The sequence below is a fragment of the Cyprinus carpio genome, chromosome B20 (genome assembly GCF_018340385.1).
Source record: "Cyprinus carpio isolate SPL01 chromosome B20, ASM1834038v1, whole genome shotgun sequence".
Taxonomy (NCBI): domain Eukaryota; kingdom Metazoa; phylum Chordata; class Actinopteri; order Cypriniformes; family Cyprinidae; genus Cyprinus; species Cyprinus carpio.
This window is the reverse complement of record NC_056616.1, coordinates 5,882,056-5,899,161: the sequence shown is the minus strand read 5'-3', so window position 1 is coordinate 5,899,161 and position 17,106 is coordinate 5,882,056. Positions and strand designations below refer to the sequence as shown.

The 17,106-nt window shown below is 37.3% G+C and overlaps 1 protein-coding gene across 29 annotated transcripts in view; it reads right to left on the bottom strand.

Moving 5' to 3' along the window:
- LOC109102711 (neurexin-3b) overlaps window positions 1-17,106 on the bottom strand; it is a 332,713-nt gene that overhangs the window by 56,428 nt on the left and 259,179 nt on the right. The window lies entirely within an intron of this gene.

The following is a 17,106-nucleotide window of genomic DNA, read 5'->3' as shown; positions in this document are numbered from 1 at the left end:
TTACTTTTGTGAAGACAGACCAAAAGCTGGAGAATGCTACATTAATATGCACTATTTGTGCTCTCCATTAGAGCCAAGAAAAGCAGTGCAGTGCATATAAGAGTCTGTTTAAGCTTTCTGATTCCAGCTATACTATGCTTGGCACAACTTTAGATCTGCAAACTCCTATAAAGTAATGGCTGTTTGGGCAGCAACATCTGATTATTAGATATCCTAGTTCAGACAGCTTTAGGCAGCCTCACAGTTAGTTGTGAGGGCTGAAATGATAACAAATGGGAGTGAATCAGGAAGCTTTACAGATTTCTCTGAAGCATCTATTTCTATAGCCCACCAATTCTCTACCACAAGCAACATATGCTAAATTTTAAAACCTAGAGAGCTGACTCCTGAGACAGCATTTTAAGTCCTCATTAATGCACAATAGACGCAAATGTTAGAAATGCACTTATGCTACCTCCTTAGACACCTTGTTTCTAAGGCAGCCTATATTGCATCCTTTTCAGAGAAGGCATTGTGGTGAGCTACATGTAAAAAATAAAACAGAACAAAAAAAAAAAAAAAAAAAAATAAGATGATGTGTAAGACTATACAAATGTATATAAATGTACAAATAAAAAAGTTTAATGAAATATTGAAAGGTGTCTAGAAAAAAAAAAAAAAAAAAAACAATATTGCTACGTGTTATGCTTATTAATGTTTATTGGGGTATCAACTGTAAGTCAAATCTCCAGGAGCACAATTGTGTGGCACATGGATTTGCTGCATTAGTTGAAGTGTTCCAAATCACTCACTCAGTAAACAGAATGCAAGTTTTAGTACAGAGCTGGAGTCCTGTTTGGTTCCCTACTTGCATATCCAGGCTGGTGTGACTGACATTTTCAATTACACTGCATTCGCCAACATTTCATTGTCTTTTCAGAGAATGGGCTGGTAAAGGTAAATTGTATTCTTAAGAAAATAAAACCATTCACAATGATGATGGCAATAATGACTCACTATTTTTACACGCTATTATAGTCCATTTCAATTGCTATATTCAAGATATTGAGCAGCTTTAACACATTATGATAAGACAGCACACACTATATTGCTTTTTTTCATTAGAAAGGAAACAGCACACAAGATTGATGCTTGTTGAATGTTGCACTTTCTCTGATATAATACCTGATGTCTCACAGATGGTGGCAAACATTTAGAAGGTTATTGCAGAATTTCGCTGCAATGGAGAGCATAATGTCTGGTGTTTCTCCGCCGTGGGTGGTACCAGTGTAGCCAAGAGTGATAAAAGTAATTTGAGTTGCAGCAGGGGCCTGCACCGATGAAGAAGGGTTCTATCTCTCCCACATGTAATGTTCGCTGACACCAGTAATAAGCTACACAATCCAATTCTGTCCCTCCGATCAATGGCTCCAACAAAAAGTCAGCCCCAGGCATCAAATCTCTTCCAGAAAGCCTCTATCGCTGCAGCAGCCTGCAGACAGGAGCGCAGTACCTTGATCTCTTGGCAAGGGACTAAACCATATGCAACCATCATCATCAGTATAAACAAAGTGTAGTGCAAAGAACAGCCTTCAAACTTTCTACAGCAAATATTTAGGCTATAATTAGATACTTTTCGAATGCTAAGTCTGAAACTCAGTTCGATTCTCCCTGCAGTTTTGTATTCACACATAATATTTTGCCCCAAATGTGTTGCATGTCTTCTAGTACTATCTGGTGATCCCTGTATCAATCTAGGAATAGATGCCAGCTTCACAAGTTTTCCCCTTTTTCCACCATTTTGTTAAAAAAAAGTTTTATTTTATTACATAATCTTAACATACACAAACAGCACTTGTGTCTGTCTGTCATAGATACAAAAAATACAAGACAAGCAGCAATGAGAAATGCATTATGCTATAATAGGCAAATTATCCGTAATCAATATATTTTTATTTCAGCAAGTAGATCTGGAATGAAAGCAATCCAGCCTTGGTTTCTTGGAGTGAACCCCAACAACAACAACAACCAAAAGCATTCACACCAGCCAAACACTTTTTTTTTACAACAAAAGTTGTAGTATGAAAGTGTCAAGTGTCAAGCGTCAAGTCAATAATTTTTATATTCTATCTGTTTTCTTTTTATATATTATCTAATTAAAAAAAACTTTGCTACATGTACTGCATTAAGCTAACTGAGACTTGTTATAGCACTTGCATATCATTGATCTTTTGTTGATTTTGATGGCTTCCATTGTCCTAATTTGTAAGTTGCTTTGGATAAAAGCGTCTGATAAATGACTAAATGTAAATGTAATAATGATAATAAACAACTTTTGGGTGTGTTTTATGAAATAATTTAGTATATTTAAAATCTATTGACATCAGTATGATGTCAAGAACAAAATCATGTGGTTAAGCACATGTTATGAATTAGGTGAAAATGTTTCATAAGAACTACTGTGCATATAAATACTGTGGTGGGAGAAGCATACGACAGACACAGTGGGTGTGGCGTCAGGCCTCGGAGATGCTTTTATTAACAAAAAGATAACCAAAAGAGGGAATAAATGTGTCCAAAGGGGAAGAATGTCCAAAATAAACAGTGAATCTGGTGTCCTCGTCGTGCAGCGGGGTATGTGAAGGGCCGGTAGTGTTCAGGAAGAAAGGGTCCTGGTAAGGGGCAGAGTCCGGCGGCCACACACACTCCCCTATTTTGTCCGGGGCGCGAGGGGCGGCGGCTTCTTCCAGCTGCTGCATCCATCTCGCTTGAAGGGACTAGACGGCCTGGCATCCTGGCCCGACGGCCGTGTAACTGGTGCGGTTCTTGTCCGGAGTGCGGGTCCGGCAGCTCACGTCTCTGGTGGCAAGGGAGTCCCTCTATGCACCCTTCCTGGACCCACAAGGACACCAGAGTGCTTGCACGGGGAAGAGACAGGTCTCTCGAGGAGAGGCGCGCTCGGCATTTAAACAGCGGCAGTGATGGGGCTCCATTTGCATCAGGTGTGCCCCATCACACGCCGCCAGCCCTGGCTCTTACAGTGCGCCTCCTCTCTCGTACCCACTCCTGTCGGGAGCCTGTTGAAGGGCAGTGATTAAGGGACAGGGTGACCATGATAATTTGGGGGGGGCAGCCGACTCGTCACAATACAAATAATCCATATTATTGTTAGTGAATGAGATGCAACGATTCCAAGCAGTATCCTTTCATTTGTCTACACAGGAGATTCAGAAATGAATGAAAATACTTGTGGCTGCAAGTATCAAACAACCAAGGGATCTTTGATAAGGGCTTCCAGTATCAAACAGATAACTAATCCTTATGTATAGATTTACATATGCCATCTACAGTACATGACCTAAGAGGTAAATTTAGCATGAGGTTAGAGCTCATCAAAATGGTATCACGACACATGCAGATGAATCGATTGAATGAGATTAATAGCTTCTTGATTGAGTCTGGGCAAAGATCTGCAGGCCTCTTGCAAGCCATGAAACGCTAGAGTGATTTTGTGATATTTGGAGGATGGCAGGGAACATTTGTAGCATTTGGAAGCCTGCAGGACCCCCATTGTTGGAGTAAGTGATGACCGTGTCAATACCTTCCTGCACACTTACAGTACACAACATTAATATTACAGCGTTAATGGAATAGAAACATGCCTGAATTTTTGAAGCAGAGACACACTTTTGCAAAATCATATAAAATGAATATAAATGTGCCTCATTGCAGAGGTATTGCATAACATCAGCACTGGAATTAGGTATGTTTTTATATGGCATGTTAATCTACTATACAGTACTGTAATATGGGTTGAGCTGTAAAGCTGTCAGTTTAAACATTTATAAATAAGGTACAGGAATAAAATTCCTATCATACATGACAATCATCCTCTATTTCTGTGTATGAATATCCCCTAAAGAATTTACAATCAATATTTTTTTTTTTAAATGTTATAACTCACAGAATAAAAATAAGTTTAACATTTCAAAAGAAATTTAATTTGCAGATTTATTTGGGAAAATTATATTTGAGTTTTAGATACAAAGTGAAAAAAGACACTAAGTTGTAGGTGTTAAAGTCATGTCACTCCTGCTAACATTAAAGTGGACATGGTAATAAAGTTTTTTAAACACATCTTTTTGAATACATGCTAGCAATAACATAATTATGTAAGAAATGACATAAAACACTTCCCTCTCCATTCATTATACACTTCCTCAAACTTCCTCAATTTCGAACAGTCTGTGCAATCTCTCTGCTACTAATTTCAGTAGTCTAAGTGCTGCAAGGCAGATTCTCTTTACCATATTCTCTTAGTCATGCTAAGGAGAAAAAATGTCAATACATATTCATACTGGGCCCTTCATGAAATCAAACTCAAAAAGAGTGGAGACACAGGTAGAAAAAGTCCTGCCAAATCTTAATGTTGGCAATGTGCAGCTCCTCGTTCCTTATGCTAAGACAGACATGGCAAAAATGGCACTTTCACTTTAGTGTGAAAACAGCCTTGTCTACTTAAACATAATTTAAATGATATAGATTACGTGTTTTATATGTTTTTTTTTTAATTCAAGTTCATTACTGTTTTTAATATATAGGAGTGTCACCCAGCATTAGCCTTCAACTTTTTGCAATAGGAAAAGAGGAGTGAATGTGGAGGGTAACGGCTTTGACTCACTATTCACTCAAAGTCAAGCACCCAGTCTTCACTTTGATCTTTTTATCTCTGGGTCAGAGTTATTAAAAATTTACCTCACATTGCCTGTTGTTCCTACTGAATGCAAACAGGAAGACTCCTGGAAATGTTCTTATTTTTAGCACGCTGCAAAGCTAATGAGTATTACTTTTAATCTTTTTTCTTCTTTGCTTAAAGACCCTGTGAAATGCCTTGATGAGTTCAGTTTCTTTTCTGTGAAAACACATTTCTTGATGAAACAGGAAGTTGGGCAAGGATATACCAAAAACTTCAGCCCTTTTAATAGACAATATCTGCTTTTACCCCTTAGCATGTACTGTAAGCTCTTACTGGTATTGCCATAACTGCATCACCTCAAATGACCATTAAAATGTGCCATGTACTACTAAAGACTTTCACTCATGAGAATAAATTAATCATGGCTGACTGCTAATTACAGTTGCTAAAAAAACTTTTGCTTTTGTGTGATGCTATTATGTATTACAGTTAACTCTGTAATACATTTTTTGTTGCAAGCAACATATATTATAACTTTGTAGCTCATGATGACTAAAAACAACAACAACAACAACAACAACAACAACAAAAAACCCTATATCCAAAACGGAGTTCCCAGAAGTGAAGTAAATTGCAGCTTTGTCCTTGAAGTAATGACTAGTGTATACTAACTTCAACAGCACCTACATGGATGATCAGGAAACACCAGATTGTGTATTATATCTTCTCTGCAATACAACTAACACACTGATGCCCTTTGGATTCTCTAGGGACATAGCAGTAATTTCAATTGCCCTCTCAAACAAATCAAGCCATGTATGCAGCAATGATTTATGAGCTGCCTGTTACACACTTAAGTGCGAATAGACTAAATGATTCAGCTTCCTATTGAGAAGAGAGCCGCAGCAACTGTGCAGTCATGACCTTCAGCGAGGTTTCAGTTGACACGGTCATTGTCTTTGTCTCTCTCAATACAAATCAATCACTGTAATGTCAACAACCCGGTCACTTTCAAAGCTGACAGCACTGTAGCCACTTCATATTTTATGCTGACTAGAGGATAATGAAGAACAAAAAGTGAAAACTGTTACATAACAAATTTATGCCAAGCAGTCAGAACAGGATATTTTCATAGGGATGGCCAGACAGGGGACTCGGGTTGCACAGAAATTTTTTTCAACATAAAAATGAGTTTGACTAAGTAGTGTGTTTTAGTGTTTAACACAACTGAATACAATTAGTATACATTTCATTGTAATCGAAATGGTGGTGAAATAGATCAATTAATACTGAGTGCATTTGACAATTTTCAACTAACAATTCCCAATCCACAGGCATATTTATAGAAAAGAGGCTCACACTGCAGCTAAAGTTCAGCTTGTTCATTCGGCTCAGTCAGCCTGGTTCTCAACACCTAGTCCTCCATCATTGCATCGTAATGGATATCTACAAAGTTCAAAAATTAGTCAACCTTCATTTAATTTTATGTAATCAATTACATGCTAAGATGTGCTTCAAAAACTTGCAACTGAAAAAGTAAATACTGAATGTTTAACATTCTATTGTCAAAATAAATTAATTGCAAAAGTTCATAACTGAATTGCACTCAGAACAAAGGGGGAAAAATTCTCTTTTGAATCTCCATGTGCAAGAATGTGAATATGTGCATAAATGCCAGAATGTAAAATTATTTATTTTATGCACATTTAATTTTGTGCCATACTGTATTTTGTGATCTCATATAGCAGTATATTTAAGTGCATACATTTCTTTGAGAAACTTATTCTTAAATGTGACACATACATCAAATATATGCATACAAAATTTTGATGCTGATGTAATTGCCTCCATATTTAATCATGTTGTATTAATCATTATAATTCCACAATCTTGTATATATAATGTTCACCATTCCGCCAATTTGTCATGCATGCCTGAAACATCTCTGTGTGTTGTGGTCATAAAGAGATGGTTCTAAATAAATGCAATTAAGAAAATAAGAGACAGAAACAGGGATTGAGAGGGGGTTGGCCAAGTTTAGGTCAATAGTGGCCACGGCCATCCTCTAGCTAGCTACAAATGCTGTGTAAGAGAGCATGTATATAATGTGCGCTCTGAGTTCGTATGAATAAAACTTTGGTTTATCAACTATGTGAGCTAAGTGTTATTTACTCACTTTCAACTTGTTCTATGTAACTGTGTTTTTACTTAGTTTTCCTTGGGTCCCTTAAACTTTAAAATAAATTAATAAAAATGAATTAGAATTTAACTTCTGTAAATAAATCAATTGTTTTACCAATCAATGAAATATCAATGTATATTTATATTTCCTTTTTAACTCAAATAACATAATAAACTGAAAAACACTCAAGTAGACTGTAAATAACAATTTACTGGATAAAAGGTAAAATGATCACGTTTCAGGATTTTTTCCAAATGTAAAATAAAATTATTTTAAATAAGCAATATGAATTTCACAAATTCACACAAATGAATAAAACAATAAAATCAAGTACACATTTCACATTCACTCTTTTTGTAAATGGATATTTGTTCCCCTCTGTTGTTATACTTCAAATTTGAGTCATCAAACTCTTACTCAAACTTAATAAACTCTTCCAAACAAATACTAAGCCGGCAATATGAGCTCACACTTAACCTCAATCAATATGAAAGTTCGTTATTTTCACGTTGCAGGCCTGTTTGATGATGGGGTACGTTGTGGTCAACAAATAACCAAACGACCGCTTCACTCAACACTGAGCAACAAAAAAAATAAAATAAAAATACCTTGAACCATCCAATGCGTGTTTCACCTCACGAGGTTAGATGTCCATCAACTCCACTATCGCGGCGATTTCCTTAAGGCCAAAGGAATTGTCACGTTAGCTCACAAGTCATCTGTAATCATCCTCATCTGAAACTGCCACGAATCCTCATGCTGACGACTCGCCAACTAAACACACAATCCATCCGAGCAAGAGACACTGTTTCAGTCTCTATAATTACATTCGCTGCATTGTAAATGGAGGCTGGAATTAACACAACCAGAAATATTTTGGCTCATCAGTTTCATTAGCTATTGTAACACATATAGCATTAGTTACACTATATATTTTGTGAAACAATATAACACAGATGGCACGCTCTTCCCTAGGTGCTCTGTCCCAATTCTTTCTCGTTCAACTTTGCCCTCAATTAGATGATGGACACAGTGGATGAAGTAATTAACATGAGTAAAAAAAAACACTCAGCTACAAATGCTGTGTAAAGTTCAGCAAGCTCAGAGATGGTAGCTCTCTAGGTTTTGTATTTTCTTCTGGCAGAAAGCATAAACAGATTTACCATTACCTGCTCCTGAAACATACAGTAAATGAGCAATATCATAGAAATATTGGAGTAAATCTGGAGTGATTCTAGACTATCAGCAACAACTTGCTACTGTTGGGCAATACAGAAAATTGGTGGTATGCAGAGACAGTAACAGAAAGAACTGTAAGATAGATGGAGGCTAGACTTCAAGCAATTTCTTCATTTCATGCAATGATTAGTGTGACACTAGTGTGTGTGTGTGTGTGTGTGTGTGTGTGTGTGTGTGTGTGTGTGTGTGTGTGAGTGTGTGTTTAATTTTTATCTCAAATGTCCTATAAATTATTAAGACAATTAGTAAAAACTGAATTAGTTCAAAAAATGTGCACCTTACATTGTTTTGTCCTTTCTTGGCATTTCTAAGCTTGCTGTGAGTTACTGCAGTTGTTTGTTTCCAATTAATCTCCAATTCCATTATTATTTTAATTATCTGACTCCAGTTTAATTAGCGACCTCTAATTTAGATCAAAGATCCAATTAATTTCTGATCATAATTTAAATATTATTCTGCGATTATGATTGTTCTGGTAATTGAACTCTTTCATTATTCGTTCACTGGGGATAGGATGTCACTTAGAGTCATATGCCAAGCTGTATTAACCTTCTGGAGCCAGAGGAATTTTTTCTCATGCTCGAAGATCTCACGGACACAATGTAGCAAGTCCATTTACAGTCAACAGCTGCAGGGTTTACTAATAACATTCGGTTTAGTTCTTTCAGCCTTACAGTATAGAGCAACATAAGCTAGTTAGTGTGGGTTTAGTGCTGGTCTTGCAGGTAAACCATCAAGACCAGCATCAAAGCACCTTGACCCAGCACGGAAATTGCCTTTTCAGCAAGGTACAGCAAGATTTCAGTCCAAAAATTAGGCTCATCCTTGGCAGGAGGGTACCTGAAACCTGCCGTTGCATTTTAAGGATGTTTTCTAGATATGGAGTCTTACTAAGATGTCAGCCATGCTGATGAAGCACAAAAGGAGCCTTTTCACGCTCCCCAACAGTCCCAGATTTGCTTGCCAAAGCATCAAAAGACTGCAGACACAGGCAGCTGTCTGGCCAGCACTAATCTGTATTAAACTCCAAAGAAATAAACAAATCTTAGGAAAGGGCAGTAATGTAGTAATGGTGGAAGTGCTGTGAAAACCAGTCTGCAAGATAAATGGTTCCTTGCTGTCTAAACAAGATGAGAAAATCTTTCATGGAGAAGTCCTCCTGTGATTTGTGATGGTCTCTTTGTCTCGGGTCATAGCACACTAATGCACATTTATTTCTCATATCAGAGTCTCTAGAGCATGCCAACATCAAAAAACAGTTCACAGTAAGAGACCATTACCATATGAAGACCTCATCTAGCTCTGTGTGTAGCCGCCCTCCCTGCTGCGTTGATGAGCATTCCCAATATGTCTCACGCTAATCAATGAATCCTCGTCCAGTTTTTAGCAATGATCAATGGCTAAAGATGAAAATGAATCCTAAATGAAGCAATGATTAAAATCCAAGGTTACAGACAGAAACCATCTGGGGAAGGGGAAAAAAAGAAGAAAAAAAAAGAAACGTGGAGTATTTGTAATGTGGAAGTACCCCATGGTGTGAAACAGCCTAGAACATTTTTTTAATGCAGTCCACCATAAAAACAAACAAACAACAAAACACCCTTGGCTCTGCATCAGAGGAGACAGGGTGTGACATGTGGCCAACCAGCCATATGTTCTCTCCGTAAGATGGACTGAGAAGGATCTATCCAACAAAGAAGAGGAAGAATGAATATAGGTAAAATGGTGGGAAAAATAACGAGTCAAATCTAGGTCGCCTGTCTTCTTTTTGGAATAGCATTACAGCACGATCATTGTGAGTGGCCTAGTTCTTTGGTGCACTGGACATTTCAAAAGCAAGCTGTCAGAAACTTGACTTGCATATTAGGAACATGCGCATACCTCTAGCTATCCAACGACCATGAAGCCAGAAGATCAGAAAGCATCAAAAAGCGACCCAAAGGAAATATCTTTCAACTGTTCTGTAGGCTTGCACAGTTAAAAGTAATTTTTGGATTATATGTGCATGTGACAGTTGATTTTTGAAGAGCTTATTAACATTCCTCTTCGGAGTTCTCAAAATAAAGATGAACAAGTTTTGAAACATGAATTCAGTAAATAAAAACACTTTTAACAGGAACAATCTCCCATGTATATACAGTATATGGAAATATTCACACACTGGGTTTTGGAGTCCTGCAATGACCTATAACTATAACCCTACACATAACTCATAACCTTTGTAGCAGCAAATACAAATCATGTGATAATTTCAATGAATAAATCATACGTGTGCACACAAATACATGCGTGCTTTAAATTTTAATGTATGGACTGTACATAGATATAGGAAGCTCAGATAAAATATGTATGAAAAAAAAATTGACAGTAGGGCAGCACAGTGGGTAGTGTTGTTGCCTCACAGCAAAAAGGACCCTGTTCAAAAAACAGTTGTTATGAATAACAGTTATTCAGTTATAGCTTTAAACAAGTCAACAGTTTTATTCAATTTCATTAACTTTTATTTTATTAACCTGCTATGCAAGATTCTCTGGAAACCGTTGCTTGTCGTGTACTTACACAGAGTATATTCAAGATCTTACTTAAACTGCATCATTTAACCACCCACTCTGATAACTGTTCCAAGTACAATCTATTTTTGTGGTGCTTTGGTGACAGAGCACAAAAGGATAAACTATGGGATTTCAAAGACATTGAAACCTAGAAATTAACAAAAAGGTTTAGAATGAATGAATGAATGAATGAATGAATGAATGAATAAAATAAATACAATTAAATAATGTGATGCGCAACAAAAATAGGACACACTGAATGGTGATAAATTCTAAAACGTAGGTTTACTTTTAAATTAAATTGCTATTATTTATATGATACTAAGCATTTTAATGGAAAAATGTAGTGTTAGTATGTTTGGTCTTCGCATGTAAGTGCAAACAACATTAGAAAATACTTTAACTACATATGCAGGGTTGTTTTTCTCCAAGATAACAACAATTCTACAGTATGTGCCTTTAATATTTCCAAGAATTTCTTGCTATATACAGAAACACTTTATAACTGATGGTAATTCAGACAATATGGAATAATTTTCCTTTCTAATGAGGTTAAAAATAGGAAAAAGGAGTGATCACACATGCACAGTTGTGATATCTTTATCTTTCACCTTTATGATAAGAAAAAAAGTGTGGGGCTTATTGCTACATGGATGATTTGAAAAATGTGCTAATAAAGATGACGAAAACATTATTCCCCTCTTCTCCACAAATCAATGCTCTGTAGATGATTTTTTTTCTTTACACCTCAGAAAAATGATTTCTCACACAACACTGAAAGATTTTGCTTTTCAATGAAATGTAATGTTTTAAATATGTTTTTATATTTTTTTTACTGAAGAACAAAACAAAAATACTGATTACAATTTGTTTCTCTCTCCTTTCTGTTTGGGAAAGAGAATATGGAATTGTTCTATGATGACACAGACACATGTCACGTTTGTCCCTTAGAGACCCAGAAACCACCTCACAAAACACACACACACACACACACACACACACACACACACACACACACACACACACACACACACACACACACACACACACACACACACACACACACACACACACACACACACACACACACACACACACACACACACACACACACACACACACAGAGAGACCTGTTCTGATCAACATTATCCTCCTCCAGCTCCTGAAATACCGTCTGTTTGTAGCATCTTAAAGGCAACTTCCACAGGGCTTATGTCAGCCTACAGTTAGACAATACACAAAAGCCCCTTCAAGGCAAATGCAGCCCTACAGAGGCTGAGTGAGCAGAGAATAAAAGCATCTGTGGCAGGCAGTTCTTCCACAGGTCTGCGGAGACATGAAGGTAGTGAAAGCTCTGAGTGGACTGTGGGCCTTAATGAGTCTCTGGGTTGTTGGGTACTCCAGTGAGTTGCGAGAGAGAAGCTTTCAGGCACGTATGTCAGGTATGTGGGAACACATGTGGAGTGACTGACGGCTGCTACTGAGCCCAGAATGCATTGCAGAGGGAATTTAGTTGAATGACACTCTAAGATGTCAAGTTTATTTCTTGGCACAGCACTTTACTGTCAAAATCATTGAGGAGATCTGTGTATGCGAGAGCTCCAGGAAAGTACTGTACAGAACGATGGCTGAATAAAAGATGACACAATAGTTGTGTAGCACTTCAGAACTCTGGTCAAGCCATCAAATCGTTGTGGCAAAATTTTTAACATCGTTAGTAAAGCACTGCAAGACATTACTTATTTGCTGTGCTAAATTAAATGCTGCAGTATAGGAATACCTTTTGTAAAACCTAGTTCTGAAGTATCGGTAAATGTAAAATATAATTAGAAGTAAAGATAAATGTAGATGTCTTTTCAAAAAAGGACTCCAAAAGAAGTCTAGAAGCAAACTCCAAAAGGACACCAAAGAATCAAATGATATAAGAAGCCCATATAAGCACATATGAAAGAAAAAAAAAATAATATTCAGAATTGTATAGTACTGTATGTACAGTGCAATAGCAAATAGCTTTTTTACATTTTAGAGAAGTCAAGTTGCGATATCGAACAGGCCCACAAGGAGATGCCAAAAAACCCTAAAGTAACCGCCTGCTGACTGCATATATCTACTATAGTACACTGATCCATTTAAAATAACTAAACACAGCAATATACACATGACAAATTAAAACATTATCAGTGTGTGTGGAAACAATGTAAATGTATGGAAATGTGTGTGCCTGTGTGTCTGTACAATGTACAATCATTGCGTCAAGAGCACTCATACATGCATTAATATAACGGACTCGCATGCTTACTGTACGACTCCTGTATGCCACCACTGCAAACTTGATTGCAGTCTTCTTCCATGAAAACTTTACTAGCCAAACCGTTTATCCATTTGAGAAAACAGTTTGTCTGTGTTGTGTCAACAATCCGTTCAGTCTGTACTTCACACAGTGCGATGTGTGTCTGCAATCTCTGATGTAATCAGCCTTATTTACTTTATATTAGCACTGTTTTGGACAGATTGTTTGAATGCATTTGCTTACTGGATCATCGAACTGAAAACTTTCCCGGCGTTTAGTGGCTTAAAATGATCTGATCCCAAGCAGAGAAGCAAAATTGGGTTAAAGGGTTAGAATAGAAATTGTGGTTCAGTAATTTTGCATTAATTGCATTAAATTATTTTAACGTGTTAAGGATTGTAAAATTAATCACTGACAGCCCTAATATATATATAAAAATAAAAAGTGGAAGTGGAAATGGAAATGTCTGAATGACTTTGATTAGGACCAAATAGTGATGGCTAGATGAATGTGTCAGAGGATATCCAAAATGGCAAGTCCTAAGCCCGAGACACACTGGATGATTTTCGGCTGTCCCAGAAAAAAGATTGGCATCGTGAAACAATCGTGGCGATTTCTGTGATCGTGGCTCCTAATCAGTGGTCCTATGTCGTATGGTGAGATAGGTTTAAAGAAAAGATGGCCATTGTCACAGTCTTGCAACCAAAGATAGCCTACGATAATTTTCTGGCAGTGTCAGAAATTCAGCATGTTTATTGCACAGTGTGTTTGCAGTTACAACCAGCGTTTACTGACCAACCAGTAAAAATGCGACACAACATGACGCTAAAACATAAAACTGCTTACCTCAAGCTCTTATTTCTTCCACTTTTGCTGCTCCCGCTTTTTTTCAGCACACATAAAAACTACAACTGTCAAGGTGTGATTCATTATGCTCTTTTTGTTTAGCACTAGTGCAAGCTAATGACGTCTTGTTCTTCTATAAAATCGTGGGTTGTAGCATATGAGTCAATAGGTGTCATCATTTTACAGTCTACATGCATGTTTATTAGATTCATGTCGCCCAGTGTGACCAGCAATGATCTTATAGGACTGCTAAAATCGTGTAGAAGGCTTTATGGGGTGTTCCCCATATGCAGTGCTTAGTACCTACCAAAAGTGGTGCCCAAGGCCCACTGATGCACGTGGAGCACAAATGCTAGACTGTCTGGTCCGATCACACAGAAGAAGTACTTAAAAACTGTATAAAGCACTAATATAAAGGTGTCAGAACACATAGTGCTTCTGCAGTTTGCTACATATGGGGCTGCGTAGCTGCACACTGGTCAGAATGCCCGTTGATGGGCCTTGTCCCCCACCAAATGATCCTACAATGGGCAAATGAGAATTTGAACTGGACCATGGAGCAATGAAAGAAGGTTGCCTGGTCTGATGAATCATGTTTTCCTTTAGATCTGGTGGATGGCTGGGTGTGTGCATTGTTTAACTCGGAAAGAGATGGCAGCAGTTTAGCCCCAAACCTAATTAGACACACCTGATCCAAGTAATCTGAGTCCTTGGGAGTGCTAAAAACTTCCAGGCATGTGTGTTAGAATTAATTAACTCTATAGAACAGTGGTCCTTAAGGAGCTAAGTTTGACACATGCACCCAAAGTGAAGAAGTTAGGCCTATAGGCAGGCGGAGGCAGTGTTATGCTTGTGGCAATTTTCTTCTAGGAAACCTTGGGGCCTGGCATTCACGTGGATGTTACTTTGACACTTACCACCTACCTAAAGACAGTCACAGACCATACATACATCCCTTCATGGTAATGGTGTTCCCTGATGGCAGTGGCCCTTTTCAGGTTAATGTACCCTGCCACATTCAGGAATGGTTTGAGTAACATGACAAAGAGTTCAAAGTGAGCATCTGAGCATCTATGGGATGTGCTGGAACAGCAAATCTGATCCTTAGAGGCCCTACCACACAACTTGAAGGACTAAAGCCCAAAACACACTGCATGATTTGAGCAATCCCATAACATCACTGCATGTCACACTGTGCAACATGGATCTAATAACCTTGGCAACGACATGTGTGTATACTGTACGATGATGACACTTATTGACTCGTACCCTACGATGCACATTACTGTAAAGGAATAACACGTCATCAGAATGCGCTAATGGTAAACTAAAAGAGCATGATAAATCACAATTTAGCAGTTGTATTTTTATATGTGCTGAAAAAAGTGGAAGCAGCGAAAGAGGAAGGCATAAGAGCCCAAGGTAAGCAGTTTTATGTTTTAGCATAAACATGTTGCGTTGATTTTATGTTGCATTTTTACTGGCTGGTCAGTAAACGTGAATTATAGCAGCAAACACACTGTGCGTTGATCATGCTGTATCGTAGACTATCTTTGGTCGAAAGACTGTGACAAGGCCATCTTTGAACCTCTCTCACTGTATGACACAGGACCACAGATTAGGAGCCACAATCACAGAAATCACCATGACTGATTCAAAATGCCAATCTTTCGTCTGGGGCAGCCGAAAATCATGCAGTGTGTTTAGGGCTTTAAAGATCTGCTGCTAATGTCTTGGTGCATGATGTCACAAGACATGTTCAGAGGTCTTGTGGAGTCCAATACATGCTTCAGGATACAGTGAATACAGAGGTATTCAATGCTTTTTCGGTGACATAGAAATGTGATGCCAATTTGTTTGCCTACACTGCCCAGAAATGCAATCCTTTCTTCCCCGCCAATGTTTCTAATCTGCATATTATTACAGGTGTGCATCATGTCATTCATGTATGTCACAAGCACATGCACACTTTGGTCAAAGCAGAAATACTGCGATTAAGGTGTTTACATGCCTATATATTTTGATTAAAATCGCCAAACACCACCTATGTCAATACGATTATGCTAGCTGTGATTATTATTTAAATAGAAGTATTGAGTTTACATGAGGTAAAGTTTAATTGCAATATTGCCAAAATCTCATTATAAATGCATTAAGAGGGTGTTGTAAACACACTCAATGACATAAACGACCACATCCTTACTTTGAGTGGTCTTTAAAAATAAGCTACACTATGACTGGATGAACGGATGATACTAAGAGTCATTCTGCCAGAACTCATGCATTTCTCCTCTCCCATTGTTGGTACTAAAGAGTATAACTGTTCTTTTTCAAAGACCACTTGCATTAACAACATCTACTAGTCTTCTTCTGTGATTTATGGTTTACTTACTGAAGTATATGTTGCACACTTCTGTGTGAAAACAAAACAAAACAAAACAAAACAAAACAAAACAAAACAAAACAAAACAAAACAAAACAAAACAAAACAAAACAAAACAAAACAAAACAAAACAACCTTGAAATGATCAAACTATGTTTATCAGTAATTTCCTTCTCACTGGAAAACTTAGAAACCTTACATTGTAAATAGTAATGAGTGAGAACTTTCTCTCAAAGTTCAGATTTGAAAAGCTTCTCTGATGATGTCTAGTAGTGTGATTTAGAGATCCAGTCTCGTTTGATCTCTCAGCTCCATTTTGTTGGAAAGAAAGAAACTTCTTGCTATTCTAGACAGCAGGTGCTTAATCCTAAATGAACGCATTCAGTGGGAGTCGATCTCTCTCCCCGCTGTCAATATGGCTTTTTCCTCTTCTTTTAAAAGATTTATTTTTCCAGCATTGAGGTTTATCACATAAAAAAGCTCTTTGACACTTGCCTTTTTGATGGCTGTGTGTAGTGTTGGGTGTAACAGATCACAGCTAAGTAATTAGCTACTGTAATCTAATTACAATTTAGTTTAAAAAGTAGTGTAATTAATTGCATTTTTACATCAATACATTTTCTGCCCTCTATAGTCTAAAAAAAGCATGTAACGGCTTCTCTAGGATCACTAAACGGCAAAATAATGGCTATGTTCTGAACAGTCTATTAGCTATTCTGTTAACTATCTCTGCTTTAAATATGTACACTGTGCATAGCATGCAAATGTTCTTTCACTTTCCATTATCAATTAATTCAAAGCTTTTATTATCAATTAATTCAAAGTTGCAATTTTTCACTGAAAAAATTTTTTAGTTGTTATTTTAACACATTATACAATATGCATTATGTATAACACTAACAACATACATTACATTAACAATATACATTTAATTTGGCG